This window comes from Oryctolagus cuniculus, chromosome 4, assembly GCF_964237555.1.
Source record: "Oryctolagus cuniculus chromosome 4, mOryCun1.1, whole genome shotgun sequence".
Taxonomy (NCBI): domain Eukaryota; kingdom Metazoa; phylum Chordata; class Mammalia; order Lagomorpha; family Leporidae; genus Oryctolagus; species Oryctolagus cuniculus.
In genome coordinates, this window is record NC_091435.1 from 84628412 (window position 1) to 84653631 (window position 25220).

At 53.6% G+C, this 25220-nt stretch overlaps 1 long non-coding RNA gene across 1 annotated transcript; it reads right to left on the reverse strand.

Annotated features, from left to right (window-relative positions):
• Positions 1 to 473: 473 nt before the first annotated feature.
• Positions 474 to 9958, reverse strand: LOC127482927 (uncharacterized). Its single transcript, XR_007908856.2, has 2 exons — positions 9369 to 9958; positions 474 to 6895 (listed from the first exon to the last, which is right to left on the reverse strand). It is a non-coding gene; the product is annotated as an uncharacterized lncRNA (long non-coding RNA).
• Between the last annotated feature and the right edge of the window lie 15262 nt (positions 9959 to 25220).

Below are 25220 nucleotides of genomic sequence, written 5' to 3' on the forward strand. Positions count from 1 at the left end.
CAGGTGTGCATTTGTGGTCCAACAGGTGAGGCTGTCCCTGAGGACACCTGCATCCATGTCAGAGTGCATGGTTCGAGTCCTGCCTCTGTTTCTGCTCTGGCTTCCTGCTGGGGCACCTGGGCGGCAGCAGGTGATGAGCCATGTACTTGGGTTCCTGCCACCCATGTGTGCTATCCGGAGTGAGTTCCTGCCTCCTGGCTTTGGCTGACTCAGCCTGGCTGTTGCGAGCATCTGGAGAATGAACTATCATTGGAAGATCTCTATCTGTGTGTGTGTGTGTGTACTTCTACACAAATAAACATTTTGAACAATGAAAGGATAAAGGAGTTGCGGAACTTGCCTGCGACATTGCAGCACGGGGCCTTGGCCCTCCCTTGTGTCTCTATTGTCCCCCTTGTTCCCGTCATTAAATAGAAATGAAATGAGAGGGACAGCATGAAGATCCGTCTCTGCTAGGTCATTTAAAGTGCGGATTTTTGTGTGTTTTGGTTGAGTTCCAAGGTTTGAGGATCGTAAAAGATGACCCAGATACGAAACACAATGCGAATTGTAGTAGTCGGAAGATAAAGGACCATACACGGGGACAATGGGATCCCCAACGGGTAGCTAAAATGACATAGGTTTTGAGTTATTGACATAGAACTGATGAAAACAAATCAGAAGATTGTGTACAGCACACCCGTACACTGATGCCTGGAGCAGTGGCGGTCACCACACAGGAAGTAGCTCTTCACGGAGGGTTCCCTGTGTCTCTCGCTTCCACACCTTCCTACTGTCACCAGCAGGTGTGACTGGAGCTGCAGAAGGGCTGTCCTCTGAGCTCACGTGCATGCTGGTCCCAGACAGCCTGGTGCATCCACACAGGGCTACAGTTTCCACTAACAAGTCCACATGCAGTGCCCAAAGTTGAAGGGACCCTCAGTCCCTCGGGAGCTAAGGGGGCTGAGCCTCGTCCTGTCCACAGCCTGAGACCCTCCGGGCAGAGCCAGGAGTTGTGTGAGCTCCAGAGAACCAGGGCTCAAAGGCAACCTCCTTGGAAGCAATCACTCAGCAGGTGTGGGGTGGGGCGGCCCTGGGGCTGGAACCCAGCTTCTCCCACCTTGTTTTTCTGTTTCCACTTCTCCAAAAGCAGCTGTCTGGATCACTGCAAACACAGCCAGCGCTGTTTTCCTGCGTCACAGGAGGCCCTGGGCTCCAGTCACGCCTCAGGATGGTGCACTAAAAATATCCTCCCCGTGCTATTTTTAAGATCCTACAGGCTGCTAGTCACAGGCCACAGGAGGGAAAGTGCTGGGTTGCCAGGGCCCTGGGGTCGGTTCAGCAGCTGGACATGCTCACACACATACACGCATGCGCACACACACACACATGCACACACACGCACACATGCACACACATACACAGGCACACACACACATACTCTCCTTGACCATAGCAGTTAAAGGTCCACGTTGCAGGTGCAGCCTTGTCTTTCTCTGGAGACCCTGCCAGGCACACGGGCCCACCACCGAGTCCCCTGTGTGGGACCTCAGTGCCCAGCTGTGTGCTCCCTGTCCTCACTGGGCATTCTCAGCGCCGTTCACACAGGGGCTTCTGGCCAGTGGGGAGCCGGATACGCACACGTGTCGGCAGTCAAAGCATTGTCACGTCCATTGCCGTCCCTGGTCCTCTTGGCACCTGTGCGGGATGAATGTTGGCATCCCCGCGCTGCAGCGCAGGAAGCTGAAGGAACACTGGTGCGCTCGCAGCAGCAGCACTGTGAGGGAATGAGGCGCAAGCAAGCTCCACTGGTGTGTCTGAGGTGGGACGAGCCGCACCTTCCTTCTCGGTCTCCTACAGGCTGGCCACACCCTCCATTACAGTCACACCGCACACCATTCACTCACTCACTTGACAAGCATTTCCTGTGCGCCCACTGTGGGGCAGGCCCTCTCTGTGCTAAGCCGGGAGATAAATGACGTCATCCCCGGGAGGGGACGGGGTCAGGACAGGCCTGCAGTGCATGGAGCAATGGGAGGAGTGGAAGGCTTCAGTGGGGAGGGGGGTGTCATTGTTTTGGGGTCTGAGCACGGAGCCGGAAGAGCAGTCCAGGGGTACAGAGAAGCCTGGGCCAGGCAGGCCAGAGCAGGGAGCTGAGGGGGACTGAAAACAGGTGTAAGCGGGTTGGGGCAGGAGGCAGGAGCTGTGGGCTGGGCCGCTGGGCAGGGCCAGCAGGGGAAGGCAGCCATTCTAGCTGAGGAAAGGTCACAGGTCACACTTGGAAATTCCAGAACACAGGCACTTCTGCCCCGTGGCAAAGGGGAAGGCGGTGAGTCCTTGCGTCTGGAACTTGGGTTTCACGGAGTTGGCTTTTGGTCTTAGCATTCGATGGCTTCTAGGAAGCCCACAGGAAGCAGCGTCGTTCCTGAGCTGGGCCGCATTCCCACTTTTGCAGAATTGTGACTCAGCGACGACTTGCAGCTTTTGGTTCCTGATTTACAAGAGCTATAAAAGAATGGCCAGCCAAGCCGTCCTTCTTAATACTGTCCAGCTGACAAAACTGATTCTTATTCTACTAACAAATGTTAGGGAATCTTTGCCAAAGACAGAGAGAGAGAGAGAGATCTAGTACACTTTGATTATATCCTTAACGCAAAATTTTCTATCATGCAATGCTCTCTTTAAGGCAAAAAGCTGCTCACGTGTTCATTCTAGGTGAACGCAGTAAGTATGGGGACGATGGGATGCGGCTGGGAGCTGGCGCTTTTTCCCACTTGGGCAAAGCCTTTGGTTGAGAACAGAGATGCTGAGAAGGAGCCACGGTGTGCCTCCTGTGTCACCACCCACACATACTGTGCAACGGTGGCTACCGCTGTGCAAGCCACAGCCAGGCCGCTTTGAGGCTGAATTTCTTCAAGAGTTAGGGCCACTGGCTGGAGAATGCTTCTGCCCCGCAGGGGTCATTTGAGCCGCCATCCCCACCTCACGCCACCCTTTGCTTTCCTTGACCACAGATACGAGCACTGCCCCTGGCTGGCCCCTGGCAATGCAGAACGTTCTGGACCTCCAGGCTGCCATTTTCGGGTCTCTGTGACTTCCCATCCTGATGGCTTGGACAAGGGTCAGGGGCGTGTGCTCTCCCTTAGAATGATAGGATGGCAGCCCCATGGACTTGCCCTTTCTCTTAGAGAGCACCTGGACACAGATGTTTCCAGAATTGTGAGCACTTCCTGGCTCCTAGCGCTCTGCCACTCTCCAGTACTGACAGCTTCTCGAGGACTGACTACTTACACCCTTTAGCTCCGAGAGCCTGGGTGCTTGCATGGAGAGGGCTGGGTAAGAAGAGGCAGTGTGAGGCCAGCGCTGTGGCGTAGCAGGTTAGGCCACTGCCTGGACACCAGCATTCCTAATGGGCACCGGTTTGAGTCCCGGATGCTCCACCTTCAATCCAGCTCCCTCCTAATGTACCTGGGAAAGCAGCAGAAGATGGCCCAAGTACTTGGGCGCCTGCACCCATGGGAGAGACCCAGAGGAAGTTCTTGCTTCAAATTGGCCCAGCCCCTGCCGTTGCTGCCATTTGGGGAGTGAACCAGCAGACGGAAGACCCCTCTCTCTCTCTTTCTCTCTGTAACTTTGCCTCTCAAATAAATAAATAAAATCTCTTTTTTTTTAACAGGCAGAGTGGACAGTGAGAGAGAGAGGCAGAGAGAAAGGTCTTCCTTTTGCCGTTGGTTCACCCTCCAATGGCCGCCACGGCTGGCGCGCTGGGGCTGGCGCATTGCTTTGATCCGAAGCCAGGAGCCAGGTGCTTCCTCCTGGTCTCCCATGTGGGTGCAGGGCCCAAGCACTCGGGCCATCCTCCACTGCACTCCCTGGCCACAGCAGAGAGCTGGCCTGAAAGAGGGGCAACCAGGACAGAATCCGGTGCCCCAACCAGGACTAGAACCCGGTGTGCCGGCACCGCAGGTGGTGGAGGATTAGCCTAGTGAGCCGCGATGCTGGCCTAAATAAAATCTCAAAAAGAAATAGGGAAAGAAGAGAGACAGGAGAAGGAGGGAGGAAGGATGAAAGATAAGGTGGTCCAAAATGGAATGATTACTCCTTTTTAACCATGAGACTGTTTCTCATGAAAATAATTTTTTTTTTTTGCAGGCAGAGTTAGAGAGAGAAAGAGACAAAGAGAAAGGTCTTTCTTCCATTGGTTCACCCCCCAAATGGCTGCTACGGCCTGTGCTGCGCTGATCCGAAGCCAGGAGCCAGGTCCTCTCCTGGTCTCCCATGGGATGCAGGGCCCAAGGACTTGGGCCATCCTCCACTGCACTCCCGGGCCACAGCAGAGAGCTGGCCTGGAAGAGGGGCAACCGGGACAGAATCCTGCACCCCAACCAGGACTAGAACCTGGTGTGCCGGCGCCGCAAGGCGGAGGATTAGCCAAGTGAGCTGTGGCGCCGGCTCATGAAAATATATTTAATATACACAATTGCTACATTTTGTTTTATTCTTTCCATTTTTCTACTCTTTTTTTAGAAAAAAAAAAAGTCTCAAAGCAGCTCAGATTTTCCCCCCAAACTGCTTCACACGCAGTCTTGTGCTCTGTCAGTTTCAAGGGCGCAGCCACCTCTTACTGCTTCCTGTGAGTGAATGGGGAACAAGGGGGAGGAAGCAGAGAAACTCTGCCGCAGTCATGGATCCACAGTGGGGATGTGGACTGGCAGCCCTGGGGACGTGGTGGGAAAAGTCACCCAGGTGAAATGGGAAAAGCAAACTCAGGCACAGTACATACGTGCACGCCGTGTAGCCAAGGGCAACAGATTAATACCAGAGACAGTTCAGAGCCAGTGAACCCCAAAGGACCTGGCAGAGGGGAGGCAGGACCTCCCCCGGAGCCATCCCCATAACCAAGGCCCACGCGCGCTCCAGCTGCTGTTCCGGAAGGCGAGGGTGTTCTCAGCAGAGCACCCGTGCCGTGCCAGGAGCTGTGCCTGGTGAACGTTGCTGGCCCACGTGAGCCCAGGACACACAAGCCCGCCGCTTCATGGCGGACACCCAGAGCCCGGTCTCTCAAGGTCTGCTCTTGTCATCTGCGTCCGTCCACTTCTCGCGGCTATAATCAAATACCTCCGGCAGCTACTCTATAAAGACGTGTATTTCGTTCACAGTTCTGGAGGCTGGAGAATGTGGTGCCTGCCTCGGCTCAGCTCTGGGGAGCACCCCCTTGGCTGCAGGCGGCAGCAGGAGGAGTGGGACCGAGGGCAAGAGACCACATCTTGCAACAGGAAGCCGGAGAGAGACAGCTCGTGGTGGGGCTCAGGGGTGCACATCAACCTTCTCGCAAGAACTACCCGGGGTCCCGGGAGAAATACCATAACCCCTTCTGAGGGGGTGCCCCAATGACCCTCTCTCCCATCAGACTCCACCACTGAAGCATCGCACCGCCTCCTAACACTGGGGCCCAAGCTTCCAGCGTGAACCTCAGGTACAAACCACACCCCAGCACAGATCTCCCAGTAGGCAGGGGCCAGGCTCCCCTGGAGGGTACATGCCTGGTGGGGGGGGGTGCATCAGAGTGGGGAGAGGGCCTCACTGCTCGTTATGGAACCTGTTTGCAGCCCCGTGGAGCACCCCCTAAGTTTAGTGGTCCCAAGGCAGGAGTCCATTCTGTTAAAGTTTAGAGGACAAACCTCCATTGCCTGGAGGGTTGAGGGTTGGAGAGGTATAAGCCCCTGACTGGGTTGGGGGGCGGGGAGGAAGCATGGGCAGTCAACCCACAGGCTTTAAAGCAATGAACCTCTTCTAAGGGGGCCACAGCCTGGCCCCGGCAGGTGGGGCAGCAGGCCGGGTCAGGCCCTGGAGATGGCTCCAGGCCATGTGAGCCAGAAATTCCATCACCCTATGTACCTGCAGCATGGTGTGGGAGAGGGACTCATGGGCTCCTTCTGGCCCCATGGCCTCTTCCCCTGTAGCTAGAGGAAGACCAGCAAAAAGATGGGGTTCGAGGGAGAGACCTGGACTGCTCAGCTCTGCGGGAGACACTACAGCCAACTTTCAGAGCACAGAAGGTTCCCAACAACTCGCTCTCCCTGCTTCCCGAGCCCCTTCTTAAACCATGGGAACTGCCCAGCCCGAGAGGGAACAGGGTGCCGTTTCGACTCCCAACCCAGACGATCAGGAAACGGTGAGAACAGTATGGGAGAACCCTAGCCACATCCCGGCCCTACTCCCCATGTCTGCTGTTGTCCAGGCCACACAGCCCGGGGTGCTGAGACCTGGTCTGCCCTGGCTGACGGCTGCACAGCCCAGCAGGCGGAAGACGCAGGAACCCTCGGCTTACTGCGGTCGTAGGGATTGGGCAGGCCACGCCCGGAGCTTCGGCTCTGGGTTCTTCCTTGGCTTCTGACTCCCTGTCTAGAGCAGCCAGGAGAGGCGGAGACCCCCTGCTTCACTCAGGGAAACAGTGGACCACCACACACAGGCTGAGGACCTCGTCCCAGCTGGAGACAGCTCCGAGTCAGACTCTGCACAGCACAGCCGCTTTGGAGTTGTCTACACTGGGGTTTGAATCCTGGCTCTGCCAACTGCTAGAGGTGAGACCTTGGACAAGTGGCTTCACCTTTCTAACCTTTGCCTTACTTGCAACGGCAGTCACAAGGTCGCTGTGGGGACAAGAAGGGTCACGTACTGAGCACAGGGTCTGGTACTCAGGAACTGCTCCCCCAAGGCTTCTGACGAGAATGCAAAGGATGGGAATGACAGAGCAGACCCTTGGGGCTCTAAGGAGCCCCGGAAGTTACAGCTCTTCTGACTCAGCTGGCTCTCCTGGAAAATGGGAACGCCGCGGCCACCTGTGGTCGTCCTCACTTCGTTGTGCCGGGATTTCAGGAACTGGAGACCTGCCCATGTACGAGTTTTCACCCATCTGTGGAGAAATGAGAAAACCATAACGTGGCACGTGTTTTCTAAGTCAGACTGTTCCCAAATTTGTTTTTTAAAGATATTTATTTTATTTATTTGAAAGGCAGAGTTACAGGGTTGTGGGGGAGACAGAGAGAGACAGAGACAGAGAGAGATCTTTCATCCAGTGGTTCAATCCCCAAATGGCCAGACCAGCTGGGGCTGGGCCAGGCTGAAGCCAGGAGCTAGGGGCTTGTTCCAGGGCTCCCAGTGGGTGCAGGGGCCCAAGCACTTGGGCCATCTTCTGCTGTTTTTCCCAGGCCATTAGCAGAGAGCTGGGTCAGAAGAGGAGCAGGGGCCGGCGCTGTGGCACGGCAGGTAAAGCCAGTGCCTGCAGTGCCGGCATCCCATATGGGCACCAGTTCAAGTCCCGGCTGCTCCACTTCCGATCCAGCTCTCTGCTGTGGCCTTGGATAGCAGTACCACTGAGGGCAGCACCTGGAGCCATGTGCTTCCAAGTCTGTCTCATCTGTGTGCCTGTAACCTCCTCGAGGGTCTCTTCTCCAATTTTCTACATCTGGTACCTAGCCTGGGCCCGGGCACGCAGGAATGTAGTAGTTGTTGGAGGCATAAGTGAATAAAATTATTACACCTGAGAACTAGAGAGACCGTCAGCCTCGTTGGTGACAGACCCGAGTCCAGTCTTAGTGCCCCCGACACCACTTTGTCCCCTGAGTCACCTTACTCTCTTCTCGGCATCCTCACCCACTGAACAGAGGAGATGGGGTCAGTTGTTTAGGGTCTGTGACCCATGGACCCACCTCAGCCTACCTCTTGCAGCCTCTAAATAAAAAGACCCTCCAAAGACATAGAGCTCAAGTAAGAACTCAAAGCCTTCAAGATATTTACAAACTAAATAGCCCGAGAAGGCCGGGGTAATTCCAGGGAAGAGGGTTTGGGCGTGGCAGAGGGCAGGGGAGGCACTGCATGTGCAGGGAGCCCAGGTGTGGGAACGAGCTCGGGGAGGCAGGGGGCGTGGTGAGGGACTGCCGCTGCAGGAGCTGGGCACCCCTTTCTTCCCCCAGAATCCTTTTATTTAAGGAATACAAACTTCATACAACATTTCATAACTACAACTTTAGGAACATGGTGGTTCTTTGCACTGTACCCACCCTCCCACCCCTCTTTCTCTTCCCTCTCCTATTCCCATTCTTAATTTTTTACTAAGATCTATTTTCAATTAGCTTTATACACATATGATTTACTCTATGTTAAGAGTTCGAAAAATAGTATAAAAAAAAAGCTGTTCCTCAACAGTCTAGACAAGGTCATTGCTTCTCAAAGTGTCAATCTCACTTCTGTAGGTTGCCTTTTAGGTGCTCTATTAGTTATCCCAGGTCAGGAAGAACATATGGTATTTGTCCTTTTGGGACTGGCTTATTTCACTAAGTATGATGCTTCCAGTTTCATCCATTTTGTTGCAAACAATAGGATTTCATTTTTCTTTTTGCTGCTGTGTAGTTTTCCATGGTGTATACATCCCATAATTTCTTTATCCAGTCTTCAGTTGATGGGTATTTGGGTTCATTCCATGTCTTAGCTATTGTGAATTGAGCTTTGATAAATATAGGGATACAGATAATTCTTTCATATGCTGATCTCATTTCCCTTGGGTAAATTCCCATGAGTGAGCTGGCTGGGTCATATGGTAGAGCTATATTCAGATTTCTGAGGTATCTCTGTACTGTATTCCACAGTGGTTTAACCAGCTTACATTCCCACCAACAGTGGATTAGGGTACGTTTTTCCCCACATCCTCGCCAGCATCTGTTGTTTGTTGATTTCTGTATGAGAGCCATTCTAACTGGGGTGAGGTGAAACTTCACTGTGGTTCTGATTTGCATTTCTTTGATGGCTAGTGATCCTGAGCATTTTTTCATGTGTCTGTTGGCCATTTGGGTTTCCTCTTTTGAAAAATGCCTGCTTAAGTCCTTTGCCCATTTCTTAACTGGGTTGTTTGTTCTGTTGTTGTTGAGTTTCTTGAACTTTTCATATAGTCTGGTTATTAATTCTTTATCAATTACTTGGTTGGAAATAATTTCTCCCATTCTATTGGTTGCCTCTTTAATTTGCTGAGTGTTTCTTTTGCAGTACAGAAGCTTCTCAATTTGATATAATCCCATTTGTCAATTTTGGCTTTGATTACCCTTTTCTCTCTCTCTCTCTTCCATTCCTCAAAATTTCTTGTTGCATTTATGTAGCTTTTAATTTTTAATGTAAAAAATTTATTTAAGAAGCAGAAAGACAGAGATAGATGATAGATAGATAGATAGATAGATAGACAGACAGAGGCAGAGGCACAGGGGGGAAAGAGAGAGAGAATATTCAGTCTAGTTCACTCCCCAAATGCCCACAACTGAGGAGTCTGGGCCTGGACCAGAGCCAGGAGCCAGGAACACAACCCAGTTCTCTCACTTAGGTGGTAGGAACCCAGTTACCTGAGATATCATTGCTGCCACCCCGCATCTGCTGGACTAGTTGACAGCTGGACTAAAGGGGTGGAGCCAGGGATCGAACCCAGGCCCTTAGATAGCAGACATGGCATCCTCACCAGTGTCTTCACTGCTAGACCAAATGCCTACCAGTGCGCACTTTGAGAAGACTGAAAAGAGAAGGATTTTCATAGACGAATAACCAAGTCCCTCCACCCTTCCAGTGGAGACATGGAAAACACCAGGGCGGTCCAGGGCCTTGAGGAGGGCCTCCTGACCCCGAGTCTGGTTCTTGTCTGATCTTCCACATTTATTCATGAGTCACCCAGAGAACCGGCACGTGTGTCTTCTGTACCTCCCAGCAGGTGTTTCATTCGTGCTCATTCGGGAGCCGCAGAAGCCCAAAGGACCCTGCTCAATGCGCTGGGCAGCTTTAGCCACTGGCGCGTGTATTGGGTGCGGGCGGGAGGGAGGTTTTAGTAATTTTCCGAAGCTCTGGACGCAGGCAGGCCCCTGGTGAACGTGCAGGAGTCAGTTGCTTGCCTCTGTGAAATGAATGAAGCTTCCCAGGAGCGGAGAGAGGAAGAAGCCGTTCACCCGACGCTCCCTCCCGCGCGGAAGCCGGCGGGCGCTGCACAGCAGCGTGGGAGTTCCTCTCTGCCCAGTGTTTCCGGTCAGGGCGCCTGGAGTCCTCACTGTGGCTGGAGGCGGGCAGCTGCCAGCGGCACCTCTTATTGTCAGATGGGGGAGGAGAGAGGGCGACTATTAAATACCGCCTTTTCTCGAGGCTGGGAAAGTGAGGCCCAGAGCAGGGGGGGACTCCTGGAGCCATTCAGGGGTGCGGCTGGGGTGAAAGGACCCCCGCTCCCAGCGCAGACCCTGCTCTGCGAGGACCTCTGGGCGTTTTGAACACGGGGGCGTACTCCTCCCTGTTAGAGCTCACTGGATTTGTGATCGGACCCCGCTGGCACCCCGCACCCCCTCCACCGCGTTACTGCTCCCTCATTTTGCTGGCAGGGGCCTTCCCTGTGCAGGGGCCTGGGAGCCCTGGGCCCCCCTCCCATCCCCTCCCCGGTAAAGCAATTCTGCTCCACTTTGCTTCTGAGACATGGGAGCTCGGCTTTTGTCGAAGGGTCAGAAGTTTGCCATGTTTTGGGAAGGAGAACTTGGGAAGACCACAGGCAAGGTAAAGGGCCTGGGGTGTGCTTGGCGCTGTGTGGCCCCGAGCTCAGGGCACCGCCTCGTAGAGGCTTCCGGGTCGAAGCTGTGCTCCCCTTTGGTCTTTCAGTTGCTTTTCTCCTATGAGCCATACCTGGGTCTCCCTGGAAGTTCACAGGCTACAAAATCACTACCCCAGGCCACTGCTCTGCAGGGGCTGGGGGCATGACCCCTGCTCCAGCACCCCTGGGGCTTTCTTTGGAAACAAACTTGATCCTAGTGCATTCTCGAATAAAAGATTTATCTGTAACACAAATGATATTTTGATCTCCACTTGTCTTATTCTCCATCCGCTCAGAACTTCACTGGGAAAGAAAAATATTATTTTTAAAAATGGTGTGGATGCACGGTCTAAACTAGGTCAGCAGGATTTTTTCTCCTGAGATTCGGAGTCTTGAGATGGAGTGGACCACATTTAGTTGGCTGGAGATAGGATAGGCCCCGGAGGAAATGGTGGTGAATTTACCTGCCAAGGCGTGGGCACCAGCAGCTCCCTGGGACCCTCCTTCCAAGGATCCGATGCCCGGTGATCCTACCATACGCACTATTTACGCCCCCCCCCCACAACATTCAGCAAGGGTTTTCCAAGTGACTGCACCTCTATCTAACCCATTTTCGTTTATCATGGCTGCGTTTTAATCTATGTATGGATCTTCCATAATTTATTCAAACCAATTACCTATTGATGGATATTCAGGTTGTTTCAAGCTGTTGCAAATACAAAGGAGATTGTAATAAAAGTCCTTAAAATTCACTCTTATATCCTTGCTTTAGTAATGTTTTCTGGCAAAGTAGATGCCCCTAAGTAGTACTCCTGGGTTAAAGAGCAAGTCTGTGTAAAATTTAGTAGACATCTCCAGATTACATTCCAAAACTATTGTGGTGAGTTCTCACTGCTATGGGCACTCAATGATAAAAATTAAGAAGCCAACGTGTGGGAGAATATGCCCATTAACTGCGTCTCTTAAACCTTCCCGGTGAAAGTGAGATTTCCACGTTCCAACAGCATCATTCACGCCAGCAAAAATCCAGAAAGGACAAAGGCCCTTGGACAGGTTATGGGGGATGGAAGTGATGGCATTGCCACATACATAATGGCAGTAAAAATGAGCTCGCTGCCACTGCATGCTGTTAGACACAGCACATACTCATATAATAGTGAGTCAAAAATGAAGACTCAGAAGAATTTGTTATTGGTGGAAAACCAAAATATAGGTAAAGCTGTGCATAAAAGAGAACTGTTTCAGAAAACCAGGGCAATATAGTTGCCTTAGGGGGAGAGGGAGAGCAGTTTGACAGTGAAGACACATATGGGCAGCCAGATGTTGTTGGTGGTGGTGCTGTTTCTTTGGCGCGGCCCTCTGGGGTTAGTGATACCCTAGATGGATAATCATTAGTTAATAGATCAATCGGTTTATTAATTGAGAGAGGACTCTTCAGGAGAAGGTGTCAGGAACCAAGGCCTGTATAAGAAAAAGAGAAAAAGGAAACGAGCACCAGGTGACAGAGACTGTGGGGACTCTCGCTTCCCGGATTCGGTCAGGGCCGCTGAGAGGGAAGCCGACATCTGCGATACAGAGGCCCTCCGGGAAGCCGTGGCTGTTCTGTCACAGCCCGTGCCGCAGCTGCTCTCTGGGTCGCTCTGTCATCCTCAAGGTCTCCGAGTGATCAGTTTCTTCCGATTTCACGGGTTTCATCCTTTGGGGAAAGGTATTGTCTGGAAATTTTACCTTGCCTTGGAGCGATGCACCCATTGATTGGGGTGAATCAGCGTCAGGCAGCCACAGAGCGCTGGTTAGGGTGTAGCATGAGGCTGCCCGGAGCTGAGCCAGCTGCCCAGTCCCTGTTCTTGCTCTGCAAGCCACACTCACCTCCGCATCACCTCCCTGGCCTCCCAGCCAGCTGGCAAGACCTGCAGGCCCTTGGGAGGGCATGGATGAACAGGCGCAGCACATTGGAATGGGGAAGATCGTCACCAGGAGGGATTACCAGGGACCTCTTCCAAATGGGGCCCTCTTGGCTTCAGTCCAGGGACATCGAGTCCCTCCTTGAGGGACACTGGGCCTGCAGCAGTGAGCTTCCCTCTCCAGCTGGCGCGGCTGCCAGTCCTCTTTGACAGGAGCAGGACTGAGTTGCTGCTGTGGCCAGGCCCTGGCTAGGCGATCGGGGTGGGAGCACAGACTTCCATCTCCTGGGCTGCGGATGGGCGCTGTCTGCAGGCAGCGCTGTCATTGTTTGATGGCAGATGAAATACTCGCTCTCTCCAGCAGCATGAGGAGATGGTGAGCAGTCATTGTTATTATTTTTGATTTAGAAAAAGAGCAAGTCATGAAGCTCCAGGGCCTCTCAGCTAATGGGCACATAATTCACCAGGTGTTCCTAATGCATCCAGTTACAGACATTACAGCCAGCTCTCTGCTCTTCTCCCAGCCTTGGGCTGCGCAAACTGATGGGGCCGAAACCAACGCTGCCTGGACTGCTCCAAGCAGCCTGGGGGGTTTGCACCGGACTCCACCTGCAGGCCTGTGGTCCATGGCCTGGGCCCTCGGAGCTTCTGCATTTGGCATCAGTAGGGAGATGATTGGTCTCTCAAGTTGTTGCCTATCCCTTAATCCCACCCCAGCCACAGGGGTTTGCTCGGTGTCTCAGGGTCTCTGAATTTTGCAACCTATTCTGTCCACAGTGGCTGGATTCCCCTTCCCAACTTCCCACCTTGAAATACTGCTCCTCCTTCAAGTCCAAATAAAATGCTCTCTCCTCCTTGGAATCTCCTCGTTTCTTCCGATCAGAATTAGACATGTCTCCTACATTTTTCTCTTGTAGCATCTAAGCTGTACCAGCGTCTCGTGCTTGGGCACAGCTCTGCCTTTCCCGTTTACTTGTAAGCTCCTTGAGATAGGGCTGACGTCATGAGAGATGAGGAGCAGGAGGTGGTTAGCTCAGAGTTGGAACAAGGAGGCTGCTAAAGCGATGGTGGTTGCCACATAGCTCAAGGCACACTCAGGGGTGGGCGTATGATGTAGGTGTCAAGACACTGGTTGGGGTTCCTGAATCCATACTGAAGGGTTCCAGTCCCCGCTCCGCTCCTGAGACCAGCTTCCTGCCAATGTGCACCCTGGGAGGCAGCAGGCTAAGGCTCAAGCAGTAGGTTCCTGCCTTCGAGCGGCAGACCCAGATGAGTTCCTGGCTCCCAGCTTTGGTCTTGTCCAGTCTCAGCTGTTGTGGGCATTTGGGGAGTGCACTAGCAGACAGAAGGTCTGTCTTTTGCCTCTCAGATAAAATGGAAAAAAAAAGTAGTCTCATTCAGATTTTGATTGAATGCACATGGAACTGAGGACAAAATGACAAAGAAGCCAAAGCAATAGAAACTAGGCTTTAAGTTTTGGCTGACGTCTGAACTGTGTGTTGTGAATGGGGAAAAATCGGGGAGTTTTGGTATAACACAGCCTGGGGGCTGGGAGGTTCCAGATTTAGTTGTGCAGAGCACAGAAAGTGAGTCAGATTGGTGGTTTGAATTTCCTGGTTTTGAGTATTTCGTGTGGATTCCACCTGCAGCTCCATCCAGCCTCTGGAGTGTCTGCCACACAGGGACGGTCTCCAGGGCGAGGGAAGGGGCTGCCTCTCTGACCACAGAGTGCTCCACCCCATGGGGGGCGGGGAGAGTTTTTATCTGGCCTGAGTGAAGGGGTCATCGTTTTGATTTGAAATATTGTGTTATATAGAATGTTAATGATCATATTATTTGTAATACTGGGATTCGGATTCCAGATCTCGCTGAGCGGTGAGCAGGTTTTGCTGCAAAGGGCAACCTGTTGCAATTGTTGCTTGTGCAGGTCTTCAAAGAGTCTCCACCTTCTTTGGGTAGAGCCATGTAAGGGACATGGACTTGCACCTCCCGGGGAGGAGGCATAACAGCTGTCCCCACGGCCCTTGCCACCCCCAACAGCACCGTTTACCGAGCACTGCTTCTGTCCCACTTTCTCTAAGCCAGAATCTCTTCCAAAGGAAAAGCGACTTTGGCCAGCCTGAAGCCAGGATCCAGAACCAGGCCCTTGAGCCTTCACGGCTCATCTTTCCTAGCCCAGATCTTCCCTTTGCCGGTTCCCGGCTGGCTGGTATGTGGGGGCCTGTGTCCCTGAGCCCAGGCGGGGCCCAGTGCACCGAATGCACCCAGAGAGCTCGCGAGGGCTGGGAGAATGAAGAGATTCCCATCTTCCCCCAAATTTGCATCATTAAAAGGAAATCAAGCAAAAAACCACTGATTCCTCTGGTTGCCTTCTGAGCCTGTGCAACAGCCCAGAGACAGAATGGAAAATGCTCAGGCAGGCTGTGGACCCAGAGCTGTTCGCCTTGAGCTGGTGCATTGGCAGCTCTGAGCTTCAGTCCCTTATCTGCAAGATGAAGCTATTCATAAGACCTCTTATTGGGGTGATACAATGGCACAATGGTGTGCTGCCTGGGAGTGCCTAGGACGGGCTATGAACCACACAAAGCCCTCCGTAAATCGGTGGATTTATAAACTGAGTAGATGACCAGAACAGTAGCCCTCAAAGGTTGGTACAAGCGCTGAGTGGCGGGATGCAGGTCAAGGGCTTGATAAGGTGCTGCACCAGATGCATCACGGATTGTCACGGGTGACCTGACCGGCAGGGCCCCCCAGCCTCCACCAGGTGTGTGGTTTGTCAGGGCTCCTTCCATCTGCTCCGTGTGGGAGTAGATGTGTGTGTGCTGCTCTGTTCCCCGCAGCCCAGGCACCAGTACCCTGCACGGTGCAGGCAAGGCTGGACAGTGGGCAGGCGGGTGTGTGGGCCTGAGCTCAGGCCCTGTGGGAGACAGAAGAGATGAGAACAGGAAGTGAGAGGAGGTGAGCATCTCCAGCACGTGACCGCAGTGGTAGGCTCCAAGCAGCTGCCTCACTTGGAAGGAGAGACGTAAGAGCGGCTCAAAGCAGCGGACAGCCGTCAGTCCCAGAAGCACCTCCTGCGCTCCCCTGGGCAGCTCCCCGTGGACGTGGTGATTAATGGGTGTAATATGCCGCCGCGGCTCTGGGACAGGCCCTGATTGCGTTAGCTCCCACGCCCCGAAGCAGGATGCTGTGATTCAGGTCGTTTCCCGTGGTGGATGGGCCTGCTCCAACATGAGCCTCTCCCCAGACACAAACCAGGGCCCGGGGGAGGGGGCGATCGCAAGGAAGGACGCACGGGGTCGGGGGGCAGGGGACACGGGCTGCCCTGCTGCTACCCCGGGTGACGCCCTTTACCTGGGGCTGGAGGACTTCATGCCAAGTGGACTTGCTATGAAAAAAAAATGGCCCCTCCCCTCGCTTGGTTGCGGCTGTCAAGGGCCTGTTTGTTTCACTGAAGATGCTGGGGGTGTGGCATCGGGGATGTCTGCTTGTTTTTGTTTAAAATGCGCTTCCCCGCCTGCCTCTGCCTTGTTCTTCTTTGCAGTTACTGAAATCTGTGTATTGTCTTCGAGGCCTCGGGCTCACTCTGACTAAAGGAGCTTGGATTAGTGGAGAGCGCATTGGATCAGGAAGCCAGAACCCCAACCAGTTCTGTGTCTCAGCAGTTTCGCTCCGCCAGCAAACTCCGAAAGCCCCTGTTGTGTGCAGGGGATCAGTCTGGATGCCGGGGAGAGGCTGGCACGTGCAGCGCAGCCGCTGGCCCCAGGTGCCACAGCCCTTTCCTCCCGCAGCATCTCCCTTTATTGGAAAGTTGAGAATCTCGGGGAGGGCCCGGCTCCCTCCCTCAGGTCGTGGTGAGGTCAGGTATGACAGGGCTTGGCAGTGCCAGGGACGGCGATGCCACCTTTCTCCCGTCCTCATGCATCAAGCGTCTCATGACCCAAGACGCTGCCAAGGCGTGCACGTTAACTTTCCATCTTTCTCTACAAACACGACATGAATTCCCGTCCTTTTTGTTTATCGGAGGGGATGAAATTTAAGAACCAAATAGACAAACCCAACCTGTAAGTAAACCTGAAGGCATTGGCAAGCAGGGCAGGAAGGGGCTGCCTGCCAGGGCCACTCTGCTGCCATGAGGCTTCTTCAAAGTCCACAGCGCCCACAGAGCGAAGCAGCAGCGCAGCGTCAGTGTGAGTCACAGAAAGGCCCTGAGCAACACCGCCAGCCCGCCAACCTCTGTTCACCACGTGGAAGCCGGGGCGGGCATGACGCAGCCCAGGGGGCACTGCCGGAGGGCTGCGTGCTCTGCATCCCCTGCAGTGCCGGCATCCCATATGGATGCTGGTTCAAGACCCAGCTTTTCCACTTCTGATCCAGCTCTCTTCTGTGGCCTGGGAAAGCAGTAGAAGATGTCTCAAGTGCTTGGGCCCCTGCACCTGCCCGGGAGACCTGGAAAAAGCTCCTGGCTCCTGGCTTTGGATCAGCTTAGCTCTGGCCGTTGCAGTCATTTCGGGATTGGATCAACGGATGAAGGACCTCTCTCTCTCTGGTTCTACCTCTCTCTATAACTCTCTTTCAAATAAATAAAATAAATCTTTAAAAAAAAAAAAAAGACTCAGAGGCACAGCCAGACAGGAAGTCGGGCCAGCACTTGGGGCTGAAGGTGAAAGCAGCTGGGAGCAATGGACTCTCAATCAGAATCTGTTGTCTATGAGTGGGTGTAATACCCTCAGCAGGATCCCCTTAGAGAAGGAAGGGGACCCCTTGGACGTGAGGCTCTGGCTTCGTTGGCACCAGAGTAAAGGGCGATGCCCAGGCTCCCTCTGCTTCCCCCACCCCGTGCTGGCTCCCTCATGGTCACACTGCAGATCAGTTCAAGAGGAGAATGAGGGCCACTGAGAAGTGTTAGTCTGCTCTCCTCCCGCCCAGGACAGCCAGCCCCGCTCGGGGTGTGTGTGCAGCTGCAGGCCGCCAGCCTTGTCTGATCATGGATCTGCCTCTGCTGCTTTCCCACCAGCTGCCCAGAGAGCCGAGCACGGAGTCGGGGGGTGCTGGTCACGCAGGAGACGGCCAGGGCCCCCGGCAGCCATGGAGCACTCACAGGCAGCTCACAGGCAGGGCTCCCTGACAGCAATGGGAACCGCAGCGTGTGGAAATAGTAGAGACCAGCTGACGGCCCCGCAAGCCATGCACAGCAGGTGCGCGCAGTCATTAAGGAGCCCTGAGGACAGGGGGGAAGCCAAGGAGCTCCACCTACAGCGCTGAGGAGATACAGACAGTGGAGCACGGCTGGCTTAGGGGCAGGATAGGCTGCAAACCAGGCTGTCAGTCCACCTGGGCCACAAAAAGGAACCCAAGATGGACAATCAGGAGGCCAAGGGCACCAGCTCTGATTAAGAAAAAAAAAAGAGCCTTGTCCCCAGCTTGGCGCCACATCAAAGTGTGGAAAAAGTATTCGTGGTTACAGGCCGGATTGCTAACGTGATCAACCTTGACAGTTTAGCAAACCCTGCAAGGACAGCTGACGCGGGAGCGTGGATGGAAAGGACAGGGAGAGAAGAGAGGAGACAGTCTCAATAGTTAGCAGAAAGAGAAATAGTGGGGCCGGTGTCTTGGTGCAGTGGGTTAAGCTGCCACCTGTGAGGCCCGCATCCCATCCGAGCGCGGGTTCCAATCCTGGCTGCTCTGTTTCTGATCCAGCTCACTGCTAATGCTCCTGGAAAATCAGCGGAAGATGGCCCAAATGCTTGGGCCCTTGCTAACCACATGGGAGACCTAGCCGGAGTCCCAGGCTCCTGGCTTTGACCTGGCCCAGCCTTGGCCACTGGGGCCATTTGGGAATTGAACCAGTGTATGGAAGATCTCTTTTTGTCTCTCCCTCTCTGTAACTCTGCCCTTCAAATAAAATAAATAAATCTTAAAAAAAAAGATGTAAGAGAAATAGTCAAATGAATTAGTTAAATTCAGCAGTGAGGGACAGATCTAGGCTACAGATGCTTTTGGAGGGGCCGTGCCAGTCGGGAGGAGTGAGGAGCTGCCCTCCCTCTGTGAGGTTAGGAAGCTGGTGAGCCAGTCTTTCACCATACTTGCATAAGCTCCTACTGCGCCCCTGCCCCCCACCACCTCCACAGGGCTGTGAATGGTTGCCTCTGGAGCAGAGAGCATTGTTAGTCCTTTAATAAGCTCCTCTGTACTCAGACCTTTCATACTTAATCAAGTACATCCATCATTTTGGAGCATTTTTTTTTAAAGCGCGAAAGAGAAAAACCAGGAACCCTCATATTGTCACACCACGAATTTAAGTCCTACAGCAAAAATTGAATGACCATGTGGAACTCATTATTTGTTAAATTATCTTCCATTAGAACCAATTCATTAAAATGGGCTGGAGGGGGCCAGCGCTGTGACATAGCGGGTTAAGCCGCCACCTACAGTGCCAGCATCCCATATGGGTGCCAGTTCGAGACCCAGCTGGTCTACTTCCAATCCAGCTCTCTGCTAAGGCCTGGGAAAGCAGTAGAAGGTGGTCCAAGTCCTTGGGCCCCTGCACCCACATGGGAGACCTGGAAGAAGCTCCTGGCTCCTGGTTTTGGATCAGCTCAGCTCTGTCCATTGTGGTCATTTGGGGAGTAGATCAGCGGATAAAGGACCTCTCTCTCTCTCTCTCTCTCTCTCTCTCTCTCCCTCTCTCTGTAGCTCTGACTTTCAAATAATAAGTAAATCTTTTTTAAAAATGGGCTGGAGGACGAACTGAAGCACTGGCCTTCAGGTTTCAAAGCGAGGGTCCGTTTAGAATGAAAGCATTGTGTCAGCAGAGTTCTTGGGTCTCAAACACTCCCGCAAGTCCCCTCGCGGGCTGTGAGGGTCGCGAAGGAGCCGCTGGGCTGGGGCTGGCCCTGGGCGAGCGCTCCAGTCCCTGGGGGACTGAGTGAGAGGACCCTGGGAGCTGCTTCAGTTCTGGGACCGTCTTTCCTGAGGGGGGCCCTGAGTAGGTGACAGAGGCACAGAGGCAAGTCAGACGGCGTGGGGATTCTTCTGCCACTTCTGTGACCCTGAGCTTGTTTTTTAGCTTTAACGAGCCTCACTTTTCCCATCTGTAAATTGGGGTTAAAAAAAAGTTTCTTCTGGGAGGATTAAATAAGAATAAATGAGCAATGCCAGCCCCGTGCCTGCTGCAGTTGAGGGTTGGGACCCCGAAGTAGATATTTCTACCCAGTTGGACCCCGAGGCAGAGAGAGGCTAAGTGATTCACCCGCAAGCCCATGGTGTGGTTACTTTTATAAGGGTGAGGTCCCAGTGGCCAGTCAGGGCCTATTCCATGGCTTGGTCCAAGTAGGACTGGTATTGAACCACCACCTGCCACCAAGTGATGAGCCGAGCTGCGTATCCCAAGCCTCAGTTTCTCCCTCTGCCAAATGGGCCAACAGACTCCTCTACTGCCACTGCCACGCTGATGTCAGGGACTGAGAAGTCAGCCTGCGGCGGGGGCTCCTTGTGAGTCGCGGCTGCTCTCCTTACCTCTATAGACCCGTGGTTGGAGACTTACATTCCTTACCGAGAGGTTTCTTTACAGACTTTTAATTTCATAGACCAGCGATATTTCAAGAAACAAGGCACCATATGGGGTTGATAACTATTGCTTTGCTGAGTAGGGCCACTAAAAACCCATCTAGCATCCATTAGCACCATACATTCATAAGAGAGGGGCTATTTTAGTACCTACACACATGTCCAGACAGATTAGACAGGCCATCATATCAGAGTAACGAATAGTCTTGTTTTTAAAGGATTTATGTATTTATTTGAAAGAGTTACACAGATAGAGGAAGAGACAGAGCAAGAGAGAGAGAGAGAGAGGGAGAAAGAGAAAGAGAGAGATCTTCCATCTGCTGGTTCACTCCCCAGATGGACACAATGGCTAAGGCTTAGCCAAGTCACAGCCAGGAGTCAGGCACTTCAACCAAGTCTCTCATGTGGGTGCAGGGGCCCAGGGACTTGGGGAATCTTCTGCTGCTTTCCCAGGAACATTAGCAGGGAGCTGGGTTGGAGGTGGAGCAGCTGGGTCATGAACTGGCACCCATACGGGATGCTGGCCCAGCAGGTGGTGGCTTTATCCACTATGCCACAACTCCAGCCCCAGGACAGCCTTTTAAAGTTGGGAGCAGGCGGCTGGCACGGTGGCACCGTGGTAAAGCCTCCTCCTGCAACACCAGCATCCTGTATGGGCTCCAAAACAGTTCATGTCCCGGCTGCTCCACTTCTTTTTTTTTTTTTTTTTAAGATTGATTTACTTATTTGAAAGTCAGAGTTACACAGAAAGAGAGGGAGAAGCAGACAGAGAGAGAGAGGTCTTCCATCCACTGGTTCCCTCCCTGCTGGTCTTCAGGGCACCAATGCTGTGATGCCTGAAGTCTGGCCGGGGACCCCTGGACCTCCAGCTCAGGTCACCCATGCCAGGGCAGTAGAAGGGTCTGTGCCCTGGGCAGCCTGCAGGCCTGCGGGGAGCAGAGTGCTGGCTCTCGGGCCAGGCACAGCAGTCCAGGAGGAGGACGGTTCACTCAGAGACCCTGCCGCTCCCCAGCTGAGGGGTGGGTGTTGGGGAGTGGAAGGGCTGGGCTGTCCTCTGCGTGACCGACACAGCGGGACTCCGGGAGACAGTCACACAGCCTGAGTGGCTGGGGTTGACTCTGCACCCAGAAGGGAAGCAGTCACCTTGACTGGGAGGAAGACAGAGGAAACTGAAATCCATAAGCCCCTTCTCCACTGCCGCGTGTCTGGGAAACATCAACCGTTCTCACGATATCAGCCACGTCACAGCCCTCCATCCACGCCCGCTGGCTGACGTCGCCCTCTGCTCCACCCTCCTCCTGTGCGTTCCGGCCTTTCGCCACCACTTGTGAGCATATCTGACAAGTGGGACAAGTGTGTTTACCAGAGTTCTACTAAGAAATGGACTCAATGGGGAGAAAACCTTCTATAACGTAGACAGCAGCCGTTACGAGTAAACACTTGGGCTGCTTGCTGGGTTCCAAGCATCAGACATGGATTCCAGAGACAGAAAACACGTTTATTCAAAGGGTATTGGAGTATCCCAGGAGCCTGGAGAGGCGAAGGAAAGAGAGATGGGGGAAGGAACAGAATGGAGGAAGGAAAGGAGAAGGAGGGAGGGGAGGAGGAAGAGGGAGAGGAAGAGGAGGAGGAAGGAGGAGGAGATGTGCGGCAGCAGCAGCAGCCACAGCCAGAACCACAACTGGAGCCGCGCCCCAGAACGGCCCCGGCACTGAGCCCCAGCCGTACCCACGGGCACCGTGCGTGGTGCACTCGCCGCGGCCACCTCCGCCGCCGGCAGAAGGCATTCCCTCCAGAACCTGCTCTTTTTGATGACTTTACAACAGAGTCGACTCTGCTGCCCACGACATCTGAGGCTGTGACCCGAGAGTCGAGAGTCGTGCTTGAGCCCCTCCTCTCCCTCTCTCCCAGGCTTCCTGTTCTACCCAAAACTGGTTCCAGCCAACTCCGCCTTCCCAAGTGGCCCACGGTTCCTAAATCCGTCTCCTCCCTCCGCGGCCTCGGCTCAAGCCCTCATTGTCTCTCGCCTGGGCCATCCTGCCCGACCGGCTGGGCTCTGCCCTAGAACCACACGACTAAAGCAGATGTGTGACCTCTGCTCCCAGCGTGGCGGGCAAACTCGCCGGTGTCACTCCAACGCCCTGCCAATAAGAGCTTAAACCCCAGATAGAACCTAGTGGATTTTAACAATCCATTTCACGGCCCTGGAGAGCCAGCAGGACGAAAGATGCTAAGGGCCAGGCTCCAGGGAAGAAAGCGAGGCCAGCCTGGCATTTAGCCGCCCGGCAGGCACCCGCCCTGGTAAGCAGCGGCCCAGAGTGGGAAACCCTGAGCGGAGCAGTGGACGGCCTCGAGGAGAGAGGAAGGCTGGCATCCGGGGTCCGGGAGGCCAGAAGCAGCCCTGAGCTCGCTGCTGGTCAGACGGGGGAGCTTCTTCTCTGGAGAGGAGATCACCCGGGCCCCGAGGCTCTCTCCACCAGCAAGGCCCGCCTTCTGCAGCGGCCGATGTCTGTAACTTGTGTGTAGAGCAACGCACTCAGCCCTGGCCGGCGGTGAGTACCAAGCGTTAGGAAAATCCAGAAGGGGGGCCTGTGCTGTGGCGTAGTGGGTAAGGCCACCGCCTGCAGTGCCGGCATCCCATATGGGTGCTGGTTCGAGTCCCAGTTGCTTCACTTCCGATCCAGCTCTCTGCTAAGGCCTGGGAGAGCAGTAGAAGATGGCCCAAGTCCTTGGGCCCCTGCATCCACGTGGGAGACCCGGAAGAAGCTCCTGGCTCCTGGCTTCAGATCAGCGCAGCTCCGGCCATTGCGGCCAACTGGGGAGTGAACCAGCAGAAGGAAGACCTCGCTCTTTCTCTGCCTCTGCCTCTGTGTAACTCTGCCCTTCAAATAAAAAAAAATTAAAAAAAAAAAGAATAAAAGTCATGGGAACAGTTTAAAAATAAAAAAAAGAAAATACAAGAGAACAGTAAAAGCAGTATAAAATCAGTGTGTTTCTTACATAAAAAGGGAAAATGACATGCACTGTTGGTGGCTCCTCTGTCTACTCTGTTATTTTCAGGTCTGGCTTTCATCCTCAAGGTGACTCTGTAATCCATAAGGGCTGCTGGAACTCCAACCATCACATTTCAGCAAACCAAAGGAAGAAGAAATGCAGAATCGCCAAGAAGTTCCACACCACACTCTGCTGATACCTGCTTCCCTGTCACTTATTTGTATGGCCACCTCTACTTGCATGGAAAGTGAGGGCTACAGTCTTTTGTTCCAGAAACGAATAGGCCTGGCCTAAGAGCAGAGCTCTGTAGGTAAGGAGGAGGGGAGAACAAGCGGTGGAGGAGGGAACCAACCATCTCTGTTCTCCCTTCCCGTACAAGGCCCTGCAACAACACCTCCCTGCTAGGCACGTGAGGCTCTTCCTGGCTTGGCTTCTCCCTCATTCCTGCTCTGTCTCCTGTCCTCTGTCCAGATGGTCTACACTATAGCACTGACCCCTTCCAAAGCACCCAGTCGCGAGCCGCTCGGCCTTGGCGTCTCCTCATTATGAGCCTGGAATGCCCTTTCACTGACAAGCCTGGCTCCTTTTCAAAGCTTAATTCAAAGGCCATCCCTTTGGTTTTAGCTTCTCCAGCTCGTCTTGTCAAACTGAAGCCTCTCTCCTGGTTCTCACCACACTGTGTGTGCACCTGCGTTGCACCTGTGTGGAGTTGCAACGATGGGTTTGGTGTTCACGTTCTTCCCCTCGAAATTAGGAGCACCCCCAAACCAGACCTACGACTTCCTCTTTATTTCCCCCAGAGTTTACTACGTCCTGGCACAGGGCAATTTGGTGGTAGAGGTTTGTTGAGTGGATAAGTAGGAGAGCAGGGGATAAATCTATTCTGCAAATCTCAAGGACTTTCCCCTGTCACTTGAGTAACTCCTACTCCAGACAAGATAGCCTTTCTATACAACACAGGGGGCTTTGCAAATGCTTTTTACTGAGCCAGGATTTTGTTGTATTGCACATTGCATGAAATAAGCATGCTGAGCTGAGAAGCTATTTTGCTATTTATATGCATGTTATTGGATAGGATGGTGTAAAATCAACTTCAAAGCAACCAGTTACAATTAGCAGTCACCAGGAATTAAATGTAATCCAGAAATGTAAATCAGGCAGCCCCTTTGTGCTTGGCAGCGTGAAGGATGCTGCGTAACATCCCATGACTCTCCCTGCCCGCAGGTGCCAGGAAAAAGGAGCTTGCCACCTGCTGCCTTCCCAGAGCACGAGGGCCCTGGCAAGCATGGGGCCCAGAACAACCAGATGACAAGGTGACAGTTAGGATTGTACTAAGTGGTACTTGTTGGCTGTAAAAATGGCACCTGTTACTATAAATACTTAGGGAAAGAAGTACAGGACATAGGCAGGAGTAGTAAGAAAAGACTATTGGAGGTGGTACAACCTTCCAGCGGGTTGAAAGCAAATCAGGATTTGGGCGGGGCAGGGATGATCACAGCAGGAAATACAGACGGTGAGTGGGAGGAGACCCAACATCCAAGAGCATTGAACAGCTTTCATTGTACGTGACAGAGAGAGTCACACTGGGGTGTTTAACACCAATGTTTCATAGAAATGGTAACATCGTTCACATCCCTTTCAATAAGCCAAGGCAAGGCTTAGGCCCAGGTCCTCAGCAGACAGCGGCTGAAATGATGGTGTTCTGCTCTGCAGGGTGTCTGTGCAGGGGTCTCCTATTTACAGCGGGCGTCTGCTGTCCAGCAGATCAGGTCACTGTTTGAGCCAAAGTGTGAAGACAGAGTCCATTAAAGAAAACTGATGAGTCAACAACACTATGCTTGGGATGTGGGTGTGGGCGTGGCTGTGGGTGTGGGCGTGGCTGTGGGTGTGGCTATGGACATGATGTAGCTGTGGCTGTGGCTGTGGTGTGGCTGTGGCTGTGGACATGATGTGGCTGTGGCTGTGGACTGGGGGAAATGGTGAATGGTGTAAAGGGAACGCTGGCCATGCAGGGCAGACAGCTTCCCGATGGTGGGAAGGATGAGCAAGTGCGGGGCTCGCCAGGAGCCGGGGAGCAGGCTGAGGGTCCCTGCAAAACTGAACATGAAGGCGCCTGCCCACCAGGCTGCAGCAGAGGGGTCTTGTGTGTCTCCGTAGGTCCCTATGCTGGT